This window comes from Heterocephalus glaber, unplaced genomic scaffold (genome assembly GCF_053883595.1).
Source record: "Heterocephalus glaber isolate CG9 unplaced genomic scaffold, H.glaber_assembly_v1.0 deba00000122, whole genome shotgun sequence".
In the NCBI taxonomy this organism is placed as follows: Eukaryota; Metazoa; Chordata; class Mammalia; order Rodentia; family Bathyergidae; genus Heterocephalus; species Heterocephalus glaber.
In genome coordinates this window covers 71,317,499-71,329,879 of record NW_028258138.1, presented here as the reverse complement: position 1 = coordinate 71,329,879, position 12,381 = coordinate 71,317,499, and the positions used below count along the sequence as shown (strand labels likewise).

The window sequence follows — 12,381 nt, the reverse complement described above, 5'->3', positions numbered from 1 at the left end:
AAAAGAGAATCTAGAAATAGAACCACACATATATGGTCCACTGACTTTTGAAAGACTATTTAACATTAACATTTTATAGAACATAAACTCAAGAGCAGAGGAAAAGATGTTTTCAACAAGTGGTACTAGAATACCTGGTATCCATATGTAAAAGATTAACCTCAACCCTTTATTTCCATACAAAAAATAACTTGAAAGGATCTATGAACCTAAACATGAAAGGCTAAAACTATAAAACTTTCAGAAGAAATTATAAGGGAAAATGTTCATGAATTTAGGGTAGGCAAGAATTTCCTAGGATACAAAAAACATGATGTATAAAAGAAAAAAATTGATAAATGAGATTCCTTCAAAATTTAAAACTTTAAAAGACATAGTTAAGAAAATGAAAAGTAGGGCCAGGGATTTAGCTCAGTGGTTCTGGCACCTACCGTGCAAGCACAAGGTCCCGAGTTCGATCCCTAGTAGCAAAAAAAAAAAAAGAAAAAGAAAAAGTAGTCTTTAACCAGAACATATTTATAATACATATAACCTATGACCAGAATATATAAAGAACTCTTACAGCTCTTTAATAGACAACCCAATTAAAAAGTAGATGCAAGAAGATGATAAATAGCCAGTACAGCACAAGGAAAGGTGTGCAACACTAGAATCAGAAAAATACTAATCAGTACAGTAACAAGATTGAATTATACACTCATTAGGGAGAAGAAGTTAAAAGTTTTAAAAGAACAAATGTTGGCTTAGGTGTGAACCAGTTAGAACTTTGTAATACTGCTAATGTGAATGTAAAATGATAAAACCATTTTGGAAAACAATATAGAAATTGCTTGTATTACTGTTAGAACCAACAGTTTCTGTTCTTAAGTTTTTACTTAAGAGAAATGAAAACACATGTTTAGTATATGTAATGCCAAAGTGAGCACAGAAAACACGTGTTCAAAATAGATTTTTACATACAGATTGACTGTCCCTTATCTGAAATTCTTGGGACCAGAAGTGTTTCAGATTTTGAAATCCACTTGATCTGCAAAGAGGATAGCTACTCATGCTTTTTTTCAGGTTCCTATTGCATGGAGAATTGTTTTCCACCCTTTAACTTTTGGACTATGAGTTTCTTTTTAAATTGGGTTTCTTGTATGCAGCATATTGTTGGATCTTGCTTCTTGACCCATTATGCCAGTCTATTTCTTTTGATTGAATTGAGCCCATTAACATTGATATTATAACTGATATGTATTGACTAATTATTGTCATGACTTTTTCTTTTGGTTGAATTCTCTCCCTTTGTTTTAATTTCTTGTCATCCCCAGTGGATTCATGTTGCTGTGCTTCCTGGAGTTGTGATCCTTGACTTTTCCTAGGATATTGTCTAAAATTTTTTGGAGTTTGGTGTTCATGAAGTTTCTAAGGTGCTCTTTGTCATGAAAGTATCTTATTTCTCCATCCATTTTGAAAGATAATTTTGCAGGGTACATCAATCTGGGTTGGAGGTTGTTTTCCTTTAGGGCTTGAAATATATCATTCCAAGCTCTTCTTACCTTGAGGATTTGTGTTGAGAAGTCTGCTGTGATTCTGATGGGCTTTCCTTTGTAAGTGATTTGTTTCTTTTCTCTAACTGCTTGTAGAATTTTGTTCTTCTGTTGGGTTTCTGGAATCCTAACAATTATATGCCTATGTGTAGATTTTTTTGATCATGGCTAGTTGATGTCCTATATGCCTCCCTTATCTGTATGTCAAATTCTTTTCTCCTGCTTGGGAAGTTTTCTGCCATCACTTCTGTGAACAGTTTTTTTTTATGTCATCTGCACTCTCTCCTGTTTCTTCATTGACTCTGATCAGTCTTATGTTATTCTTTGCATTGTCTAGCAGCTGCTGGACTGATTTCTCATGGTCCCTTACTATTTTAAAGAAACTTTTCCTGGTCACTAATTGCAATCTTATCTTCTATATCTGAAATTCTGCTCTCACATTGGCTCATTCTGCTGTGTAAACTTTCACTGGAGTTTTTAATCTCCTGGAAATCTGTTTGCATCTGTTTTATGGATTGTGTTTGTTTCCTATGTTGGGATTCCATCATGTTCCTCAGCTCTTTTTTTTTTTTATCTGCGTCCCCTCTAGATTTATTAATCATGTCTTGCACTATGGGCACAATCACTACTGTTATGTGAGAAATTATTTCTGATTTCATTTTTTCCCAGATCCTCTTTTGTTGCCAGTTCAGGGAGCCCAGGTGGTTGAGTATCAGATTGTTCCATCTTGTTTCCCTTTGGGGTTGCCTTAGGTGATCTGGAAGCCTGGTGTTGAGGCTTGTTTACATGTCTTCTCATTTCAACAGATGCAGCCTGCTGTGCCTTTGTTGAGGCAACTTTTTGCCCACCCAGTGGTCTTCAATTCTCAGCAAGCCACAGAGCTGCCTTTTCTCTGCTGCTCACCAGTACACTAATTCCTGGGTTCAGAAAGGTGGCCTTATGGATCCCTGAGCTGACCTGTTGTCTGTGTGGGCTTCTGGCTGGGGCCTGTGCACACTTAGGATGATATCTAGGTGTGCCACTGTCTAGGACCCCTATGTAGCTGTTGTCTGGGAGGGTCTTTGGCTGGGGGCTGTGCACCCAAGTTCCTGTTGTGTGAGCAAGCTCCTGGCTAGGGTCTTGCACACTTACTGATGGTATTCTGGTGAACCTCTGGCTGTTGCTTGTGTGCCTGTACAGCTCTTTTCCAGGCGAGTCCTTGGCTTGGGCCAGTGTGCCCATGCCTCTGGGGTTGGGGTAGAGCCCTGGCTGGGATCTGCTTGCAACGGTGTTGCTCTGGTCCACACTGCTGCTCCCCCAACTAAGGTGGTCTGGTGTGCCTTTATTGCAGAGATTTTCTTTACTTTTCCAGTGGGATTTAATTTCCATCAAGGGCCCTCAGAGAGGCCCTTTTTCTGTTGTTCACTTCTACTCTATCTTCTCAAGCTCAGAACAATGTCCTTTATGACCCCTGCAACTCTGTGGTGTGGATGTAGATAATGGCTCTGCACCACTGGGGATGGGCAGGGCATTCTGGTGCCTGTGCGGCTCACCTCCTCAGCATTCGGGGGTGGTGGTATGGAGGCCAGAGAGGCTCACCTCCTTGGCCCTCTGGGGCAGTGGTATCTGCTTAGCATAAATCTTGATGATCAATGGACTGTGCCCACTACTCATTCTCCAATCTCTTGACAGTACAGCTATTGCCAGGCTATTTCTCACAGATGGTATTTTGCAACTATCATGGCTCCGGGGAGAGATATTTGCCCCAGTGATTTGTATTTCAGCCTACTTCACTGCCAGTGGGGTATGGATATGACTTGGCAGGTCTTTATGGCTGTGAGACTCAGGCATGATCAGCTCAACATCAGCATAGGTAACTAAGGAACTGCCTTGACATATGCTACTTCAGCTCTGGTAGCACAGCATGGTGCACAACCCAATTTATTGATGGTAGGATGAAGTAGTAAGCACAAGGCACTACTCTAGGACTTTGCTGGGCTGGTAAAACCTAATAGTGGCCAGATCCTAATGATCCCAATCCTAGGCCTCACTGTGGCCACCTGCAGTCTCTGGAACAGCTCCAGTATCAGGGGAAGACATTATGGCCCCAGTCTGTCAGATTTCTCTTCCAGATAGAAGCACTTGTGATTTGTTGCAGTGATCCTGAGCTAGAAGTCCACTTCAGCAATAGGCAGCAGTGTGGGCCTTACTCCTACACCAGTGTTGTGCTAATTTTGAGAGGTTAGGGGCTCAGAGTCTAACTCAGATTGGTGGCATTGGTGGCCACAACTGTGACATAGATACCTAGGGCTGGTTCACCCATGGTGACTCTGCCCACAACCAGACAGAATCCTGCAGCATGTAACTACAGATTGATAACTGCAGACAAGATCTGAGTCTATATTGGCCAAGGAAGAGTACTCTTCCTAGGTACTTTCCTAGTTCTCTCTGAACACCATACTAATAGTGTATTTGGAATAAATTTGGGCTTGGATTGCCCTTTAGAAGTGAAATAGAAACAATAAACCAATAGCAGGCTTCCAGGAAATCTGGATGTGGGTGCCATTCCACACCGAAATTGTGGAAGTAACTATAGGGTCAGAAAAAATAAGCAGCCTTTTTAGAATTTCTGGAAAGATATGGACAACAGAAAGGCAGATTAGCAAGACTGGAAAATCTAATCCTTCAATGCTGAGACCAGCAAACATCAGGAGCTTTCAGAAAAACCACAACTTCAGACAGTAATGAGTAGGGAGAAATGAGAGAACTGGAAACAGCTTCTTTAATGAAACTCAATGAGCTTCTGGAAAACACAAAGAAATTTTTTTTAAAAAGGCTTTAACAGAGAAACTTAACAAAGAGATGAAAGCAATTTAAAAAAAAAAATTTTTTTTCCCCAGTACCAGGGATCAAACTCAGGACCTTGCACTTGTGAGGCAGGCGTGGCACTACTGAGCTAAATTCCCAGCCCTTTGTTTTGTTTTGAGACAGGGTCTTACTATGTAATTCAGGCTGGCCTTGAAGTCTCTATGAGCCTAGGTTGGTCTTGAACTCCTAGTGATTGTTCTGCCTCAGCCTCATGAGTGCTGGGATTAGAGACATGCACTATTACACCCAGTTTAAAAAGTGTTCTTCAGCTGAAAAATATACTCAGTGAAGTTAAAAATGCTATAGAAGGCATCAACAGCAAGACAGATTAAACAGAAGAAACAGTGAATTCAGACAGGCTATTGAAAATAAACAGTTGGAGAAGAAATAAAATGAATGAAGAGGAATGAAGAATCCTTAGGGGAACTTTGAGACAGTATCAAAAGTTTGGGTTACTGGAGTTCAATAAGGACTTGTGAAAGGGGTAGAAAGGTTATTAAAAGAAACAATAAAAGAAAATGTCCCAAACCTAGAGGAGCATCTTAGTCACTTTCCTCACTGCTGGGACAAACTATCCAACATCCACATCTTAATGAATGAGTGGTTTATTCTGGCTCATAGTTTGTAGAAGTTTCAGTCCATGTTGGCTAACTCCAAGGGAGGATTGCTTGGCAGAGGGCACAGCAGATGAAAAGGTGTTCATATCATGATGGCTGGGAAATAAATGAAGGGAGTCAGATAAGCCCTTCTAAGCCACACCCAAAGCGACCCAATGAGGAGTGGCTTGGAGCCTTGCCCCCATCCAGCGCTCCTCTCCGAGGGTCACCCAAGCAGCATGAAGCTCCTCCGCTGCATCCACTGCATCCGGGTTCCTGCCCACACCACAGTGAGGTCCCAGGAGCGGCTTGGAGAACCACCCCCATCCAGCACTCCTCTCCGAGGGTCAGTCAAGCAGCGGGAAGCTCCTCAGCTGTGTCCTGGTTCCTGACCACACCACGGTGAGGTCCCAGGAGCGGCTTGGAGCCCTGAAACTATCCAGTGCTCCGCTTAGCCTGGCGGGTGCCTGCAAGGCCCAGTTCCATCCCCCCCACCCCGCCCTCCCTCCAGCGCTTCTGCTACCTGATCCCACACTACAGAGGCACAGGGGATTATACTTCACATAGTTAAATGTGATAGATTAATAACTAGCACAAATTGTCATTTTCTAAACTGCGCTAGATGCTATGGTATTGCTGATTGTATCATTTGGTCTAACATGTTGTGATTGATCTAATCAGTTTTCCTTCCTGGTATAAGGAAAATAAAATAGTCTCAGAGTCATTAGAGCCTCAAAACCTAAACACAAGCTGTATCTGGAAAACACCTCTGAAAACCAATCATTTCACAAGGGTTTTAAACACAAGCAACAAAGATACCTGCATTAAGCAATTCTGAAATATCAACCCAGGAATTAAACCAAGGATGGTACCAAAAACAAAAATGAGAAGACATTTAAGCAAGGCACAAACGCAGGCTTCCATGCCACAGAAAGGAAATTCTGGGGGACATGAGGTAGAAAAGCCAGATAATCAACCACCTGGACACCCTGAACTGATAGGACAGGAAGTAATAAAGCAGATGAATGAGGCTCTAGAAAAATTCAAAGCAGAAATAATCTCCCAGATAACTACAGAGATGGTGAGTAGAGTGAAAGACATGATTAGAGGCTCTAGAGCAGAAAAAGATAAGAAAATAGATGAGATCAGAAACATGCTGGAAGCCATGAATGCCCAGCATAAGAAAGAAATGGAAACCATGATCGCTCAACATAAGAAAGAAATGGAATCCATGAAACAGATTCAAACAGATATTCAGGAGATTAAAAACTCCATTGAAAGTATGCAGAGCAGACTAAGAGAATCTGAAGACAGAATATCAGATATGGAAGAGAGGATCATGGCTAAGGACCATGAAAACAGAGATTTCTTAAAGATAGTAAGGGACCATGAAAAATCAATCCAACAGCTGCTAGATGATGCAAAGAAGAATAACATAGGACTGACAGGAGGCCATGAAAACACAGGAGAAAGTAGAATAGACATAAAAAAATCTGTTCACAGAAGTAATAGAAGTTTTCTACTATTACTTCCCAGACAGAGGTGGAGAATTGGACACACAGATAAGTGAGGCATGTAGAACTCCACCCAGCCATGATAAAAAAAATCTACACCTAGACATATAACAGTCAAGATCCCAGAAACCCAACAGAAGAACAAAATTTTACAGGCAGTTAGAGAAAAGAAACAAATCACCTACAAAGAAAAGCCCATCAGAATCATGGCAGATTTCTCAACACAAACCCTCAAGTCAAGGAGAGCCTGGAGTGAAGTATTTCAAGCCCTAAAAGAAAATAACTTCCAACCTAGACTGTTGTATCCTGCAAAATTATCTTTCAAAATTGATGGGGAAATTAGATACTTTCATGACAAAGAACACTTGAGAAATTTCATGAACACCAAACCAGTACTCCAAACAATGTTATGCAATATCCTAGAAAAAGACAATGAAGGTCACAACTCCATGAGGGTCAACAGAGAGAAGACACCAGGCAAGGTAAGGCACTAAAGGGAAAGGGGGAAAAATAAGAAATAAAAGAGCCAACAACAATTAAACATCATGGCAAGGATGAGTCAATATCTCTCAATTATAACTATCAATGTTAATGGCCTCAATTTACCAATCAAAAGAAACAGACTGACAGAATGGATTAAGAAGCAAAACCCAGCAATACGCTGTATAGAAGAAACACACCAAACTCAAAATGAAATTCATAGATTGAATGTAAAAGGATGGAAAACAGTTCTCCATGCCACAGGAACCCAGCAAAAAGCAGAGGTAGCAATCTTATTTGCAGACAAAGTAGATTTCAAACCAAAACTAATTAAGAGAGACAAAGATGGTCACCACATCCTTGTGAAGGGAACAATCCAAGAGGAAGAGATGACAATCCTAAATATTTATGCACCAAATACAAATGCCTCCAACTATACAAAACAAATATTAATGGACATGAAAAACCAAATAAACAATAACATAATTGTAGTGGGGGACCTCAACACCCCTCTATCACAAATAGACAGATCATCTAGAAAAAAAATTAACAATGAAATTCTAGAACTGAACCAAGCTATTGAACAAATGGACTTAATAGATGTTTACAGGGAGTTCCACCCCACAAAATCAGAATACACATTCTTTTCAGCTGCACACGGGTTATTCTCCAAAATACATCACATGCTAGCTCACAGGGCAAATCTAAGTAAATGTAAAAGAATTCAAGTTATCCCCTGTATATTATCAGATCATAGTGCAATAAAATTGGAGATCAATAACATAAGAAACCGCAATACACCCACAAATACATGGAAATTGAATAACACTCTCCTGAACAACCAATGGGTGACAGGGGAAATTATAGAAGAAATTAGACAGTTTCTACAAGTTAATGATAATGCCAGTACAATATACAGGAATCGGTGGGACACAATGAAAGCATTTCTATGAGGGAAATGCATAGCAGTGATTGCCCATATTAGGACAACAGAGAGATCTCAGTTAAATAACCTAATGCAGAACCTCAAGCTCCTAGAAAAAGAAAAGCATAACAAACCCAAAGCTCCTACAAGAAAGGAAATTATAAAGATCTGTGCAGAAATCAATGCAATGGAGACTAAGAGAACAATACAAAAAAAATCAATGAATCGAAGAGCTGGGTTTTTTTAAAGAATACATAAAATTGATAAACCTTTAGCCAACCTTATCAAAAAAAGGAAAGAAAAGGCTCAAATCCATGCAATTAAGAATGAAAACGGTGAAGCCAAAACAGATCCAGCAGAAATTCAGAGGATCATCAAAACCTACTTTGAGAACCTGTACTCTAATAAAATGGAAAACACAGAAGAAATGGACAGATTCCTGGACACATATGAATTGCCAAAGTTAAATGAAGAAGATATAGAAATTCTAAACACCCCAATTACAATGAGTGAAATTGAAAATGTAATAAAACATTTACCAACAAAGAAAAGCCCAGGTCCTGATGGGTTCACTGCTGAATTCTACAAGATGTTTAAAGAAGAACTAATGCCATTACTCTTTAAACTCATCAAGGAAATTGAAAGGGAAGCAAGGCTTCCAAATTCATTCCTGGAAGCAAGTGGTACTTTGATTCCAAAACCAGGGAAAGAACCAACCCAAAAAGAGAACTACAGACCAATCTCCCTAATGAACATAGATGCAAAAATCCTCAACAAGATACTGGCAAACAGAATACAGAGGGTCGTCAAGAAGATCATACACCCTGACCAGGTCAGATTTACCCCAGGGATGCAAGGATGGTTCAACATTTGTAAATCAATAAATGTAATACACTATATTAACAGAGTCAAGGACAAACACCATATGATCATCTCAATAGATGCAGAAAAGGCATTTGACAAAATCCAGCACCCACTGATGATTAAAACGCTACAGAAAATTGGAATAGAAGGTCGTTATCTCAACTTGATTAAGGCTATCTATGAAAAACCAACAGCCAACATCACACTAAATGGTCAAAAACTGAAAACTTTCATGCTAAAATCAGGAACAAGACAAGGATGCCCACTATCACCACTCCTGTTCAATACTGCTCTGAAAACATCAGCCATAGCAATTAGAAAAGAGAAAGAAATAAAAGGAATAAAGATAGGAAAGGAAGAAGTGAAACTGTCATTATTTGCTGATGATATGATACTTTACACAGAAGACCCAAAAAACTAAGTCGAAAGTCTTCTAGACCTAATTGACAGATTCAGTAGAGTAGCTGGATAAAAGGTGAATACTCAAAAAACAATAACCTTCTTATACGCAAATAGCAGACCCATTGAGAGAGAAATTTGGGAAATAATTCCTTTTACAATAGCATCTAAAAAAATGAAATATCTAGGAATCAACCTAACAAAGGAAGCAAAAGACCTCTACACTGAAAATTACAGCACTCTGAAGAAGGAGATCGAAGAGGATATAAGAAAATGGAAAGATATCCCTTGTTCCTGCGTAGGAAGAATCAATATAGTGAAAATGGCCATACTTCCAAAACTACTATATAGATTTTATGCAATATTGATTGAAATTCCAACAATATACTTCACAGAACTAGAGAAAACAATCCAAAAATTTATTTGGAAGCAGAAGAAACCTAGAATAGCAAAAGCAATTCTAGCCAACAGAGACATGGCTGGGGGTATCACAATCCCCAACTTGAAACTATACTACAAAGCTATTGTGATAAAAACAGCATGGTATTGGCAAAGAAACAGACCCAAGGATCAGTGGAATAGAATAGAAGATGCAGAAAGAACTCCAGACATACTCAGCCACCTCATCTTTGACAAAGGGCCAACCACCCTCATTGGAGAAAAGATAGCCTGTTCAATAAATGGTGTTGGAAAAACTGGATTTCAACCTGCCAAAGATTAAAACTAGACCCATACCTATCACCGTGCACTAAACTAAGATTGAAGTGGATTAAAGAACTAAATATCAAGACAGAAGCACTAAACTTGCTGGAAGATAAGTTAGGTAGAACTCTCAATGACATTGGCATAGGAAAAGACTTTATGAACAAATCTTCAGTAGCACGGGAGCTAACACAAAGAATCAACCACTGGGATCTCATCATATTGAAAAGCTTCTGCACTGCAATAGAAACCACCAAGAGAGCTAAGAGACAACCTACAATATGGGAAGAAATTTTTAGCAGCTGTACCTCAAAGGTCTGCTATCAAGAATATATAAAGAATTGAAAAATCAGACCCCCCAAATTCAAAGACCCAATTCAAAAATGGGCATCCGAAATGAACGGACATTTCTCAGACAAGTAAAAACAGCAAATAAATATATGAAAAAATGTTCAACATCACTGGTCATTTGAGAGATGCAGATGAAAACAACACTGAGATTCCACCTCACCCCACAAAGAATGGCTGCTATCAAGAAATCAACCAATAACAAATGCTGGTGGGTGTGTGAGGAGAAAGGAACCCTTCTCCAGTGTTGGTGGGAGTGCAGACTGGTGCAACCACTGAGGAAATCAGTATGGAAATACCTCAAAGAACTAGAACTAGAGGTCCCATTTGACCCAGTTATTCCCCTACTGGGTATCTTCCCCAAAGAATTAAAAGAATCATACCACAGTGATATGTGTGCATTTATGTTTATAGTGGCACAGTTTGTAATAGCTAAAGTTTGGAAACAGCCCAAGTGCCCATCAACTGGAAACTGGATAAAGAAGATTTTTTTTTTTTTATAAAATAGAGTACTAGTCAGCCATAAAGAATGAGAAACTAGAGTCATTTATAGCTAAATGGATGCATGTTGAGGCCATACTCTTAAGTGAAATAAATAGGACACACATGTGTAAATTCCGAATAGCTTCTCTAGTGTGAGAAACTGAAAGTGTAAATAAGGATGAAAATTATTAAAATGAATAATTGATAATTTGAAATAGGAAAAGGTCTAAAGGTGTAGGGCTGGCAGGAGGGAAGGGGGAAAGGGAAGAAGGGAAAGGAAAAATTAAGAGAAAGAAAAAAAAATGGAAACAAAGTCTACGTAAATAGGGAAGGGTGGTGGGGATGAAGGGTGCCAAAGTTATGGGGGAAAAAGAAGAACTAAGATACATCATATTTAGGTACAGACACTCAATGATAAATGTAAATGTATTATATACCTAAAATGTACCAATTAATATATAAATTAAAAAAACAAAAGAAACAAAGTGACCCAACCCTTCCTACCAGACATCAGCTTCTAACAGCAAGAGAGCTATGGGCCTCTATAATCCAATTACTTATCCAAAGCCCTATCTTTAAGCTTATTAAGTTTTTGAGGGGACATCCAGATATAAATCATAAAAAGGATACAAATATCAGGAGTAAGACAGTCAAAGTCAAGAGTCAAATTTAACTTAACCAAGTCTACTCAAGACATAACCAAGCTCTCAAAAGTGACAGATAATGAAAAGACTCTGAAAGCTTCAAGAGAAATGAAAAGAGGCTGCCTCATTTACCTTGATTGCATACTTCTTAATAAGAAAAACTTACAGGCTAAGAGAGAGTGGAGTGAAATTTTTCAAAACATTGAAGAGAAAAAAAATAAAAGTGAATATTGTACTAGCAAAGCTATGCTGTAGAAATGAAGGAGAGATAAAGACATTCCAGAAAAACAAAAGCTTGAGGCCTACATCTCCACTGCACCTATTTTACAAGAAATGCTAAAGGAAGTTCTTCAAAATGAAAGCAATATTAGTAAGTAAAAAGAAAAAATGGGAAGGTATAAAACTTATTAGTAAGAATAACTAACAAACTTGGAATTCTCTAATATTATAAGCATATTACACAAGTCATTCATATCCTTAGTATGAAAGCTAAAATGTTAAAAATGACTAAAATTAATGTTAAGAGATAAGCAATATAGAAAGATTTAAAAACATGTCATCAAAATTTCAAAATATAATACAGCAGAATTTTTTATGTTGGTTAAATTCAACAGGTACCAATTCAAATTAAAAAATTATAATTTTGGGGTGTTAAATTTAATCACATCGTAATGGGAAAGAAAACAAGTATTGAACATACACAAAAGAAAGGCCAAGAAAGACATCACTTAAAAAAACTAAACATAAAAGAAGACTGTAGTAAAGAAAATGGAGGAGAAAAAAGCTACAATGCAAACAGCAAAATAACAGAAATCCTCCTTCTTAATAATTACATTAAATATAAATGGAATAAACCTTTCAGTAAAAAGACAGAGACTGGCTAAATGGATAAAAACATATCAACCAACTGTATGTTGTCTATAAAAGACTTACTTTAGATATTAAGGCATACACAGACTAAATATGGAAGGATGGAAAAAGACATTTCAAGCAAATAACATCCAAAGAAGATCAGAGGTTATATTACTATCAGACAAATAAATATTA

General features: G+C 38.3%; 1 protein-coding gene across 22 annotated transcripts in view; it reads right to left on the bottom strand.

Moving 5' to 3' along the window:
• Window positions 1–12,381, bottom strand: part of Stxbp5l (syntaxin binding protein 5L) — a 588,968-nt gene that overhangs the window by 30,474 nt on the left and 546,113 nt on the right. The window lies entirely within an intron of this gene.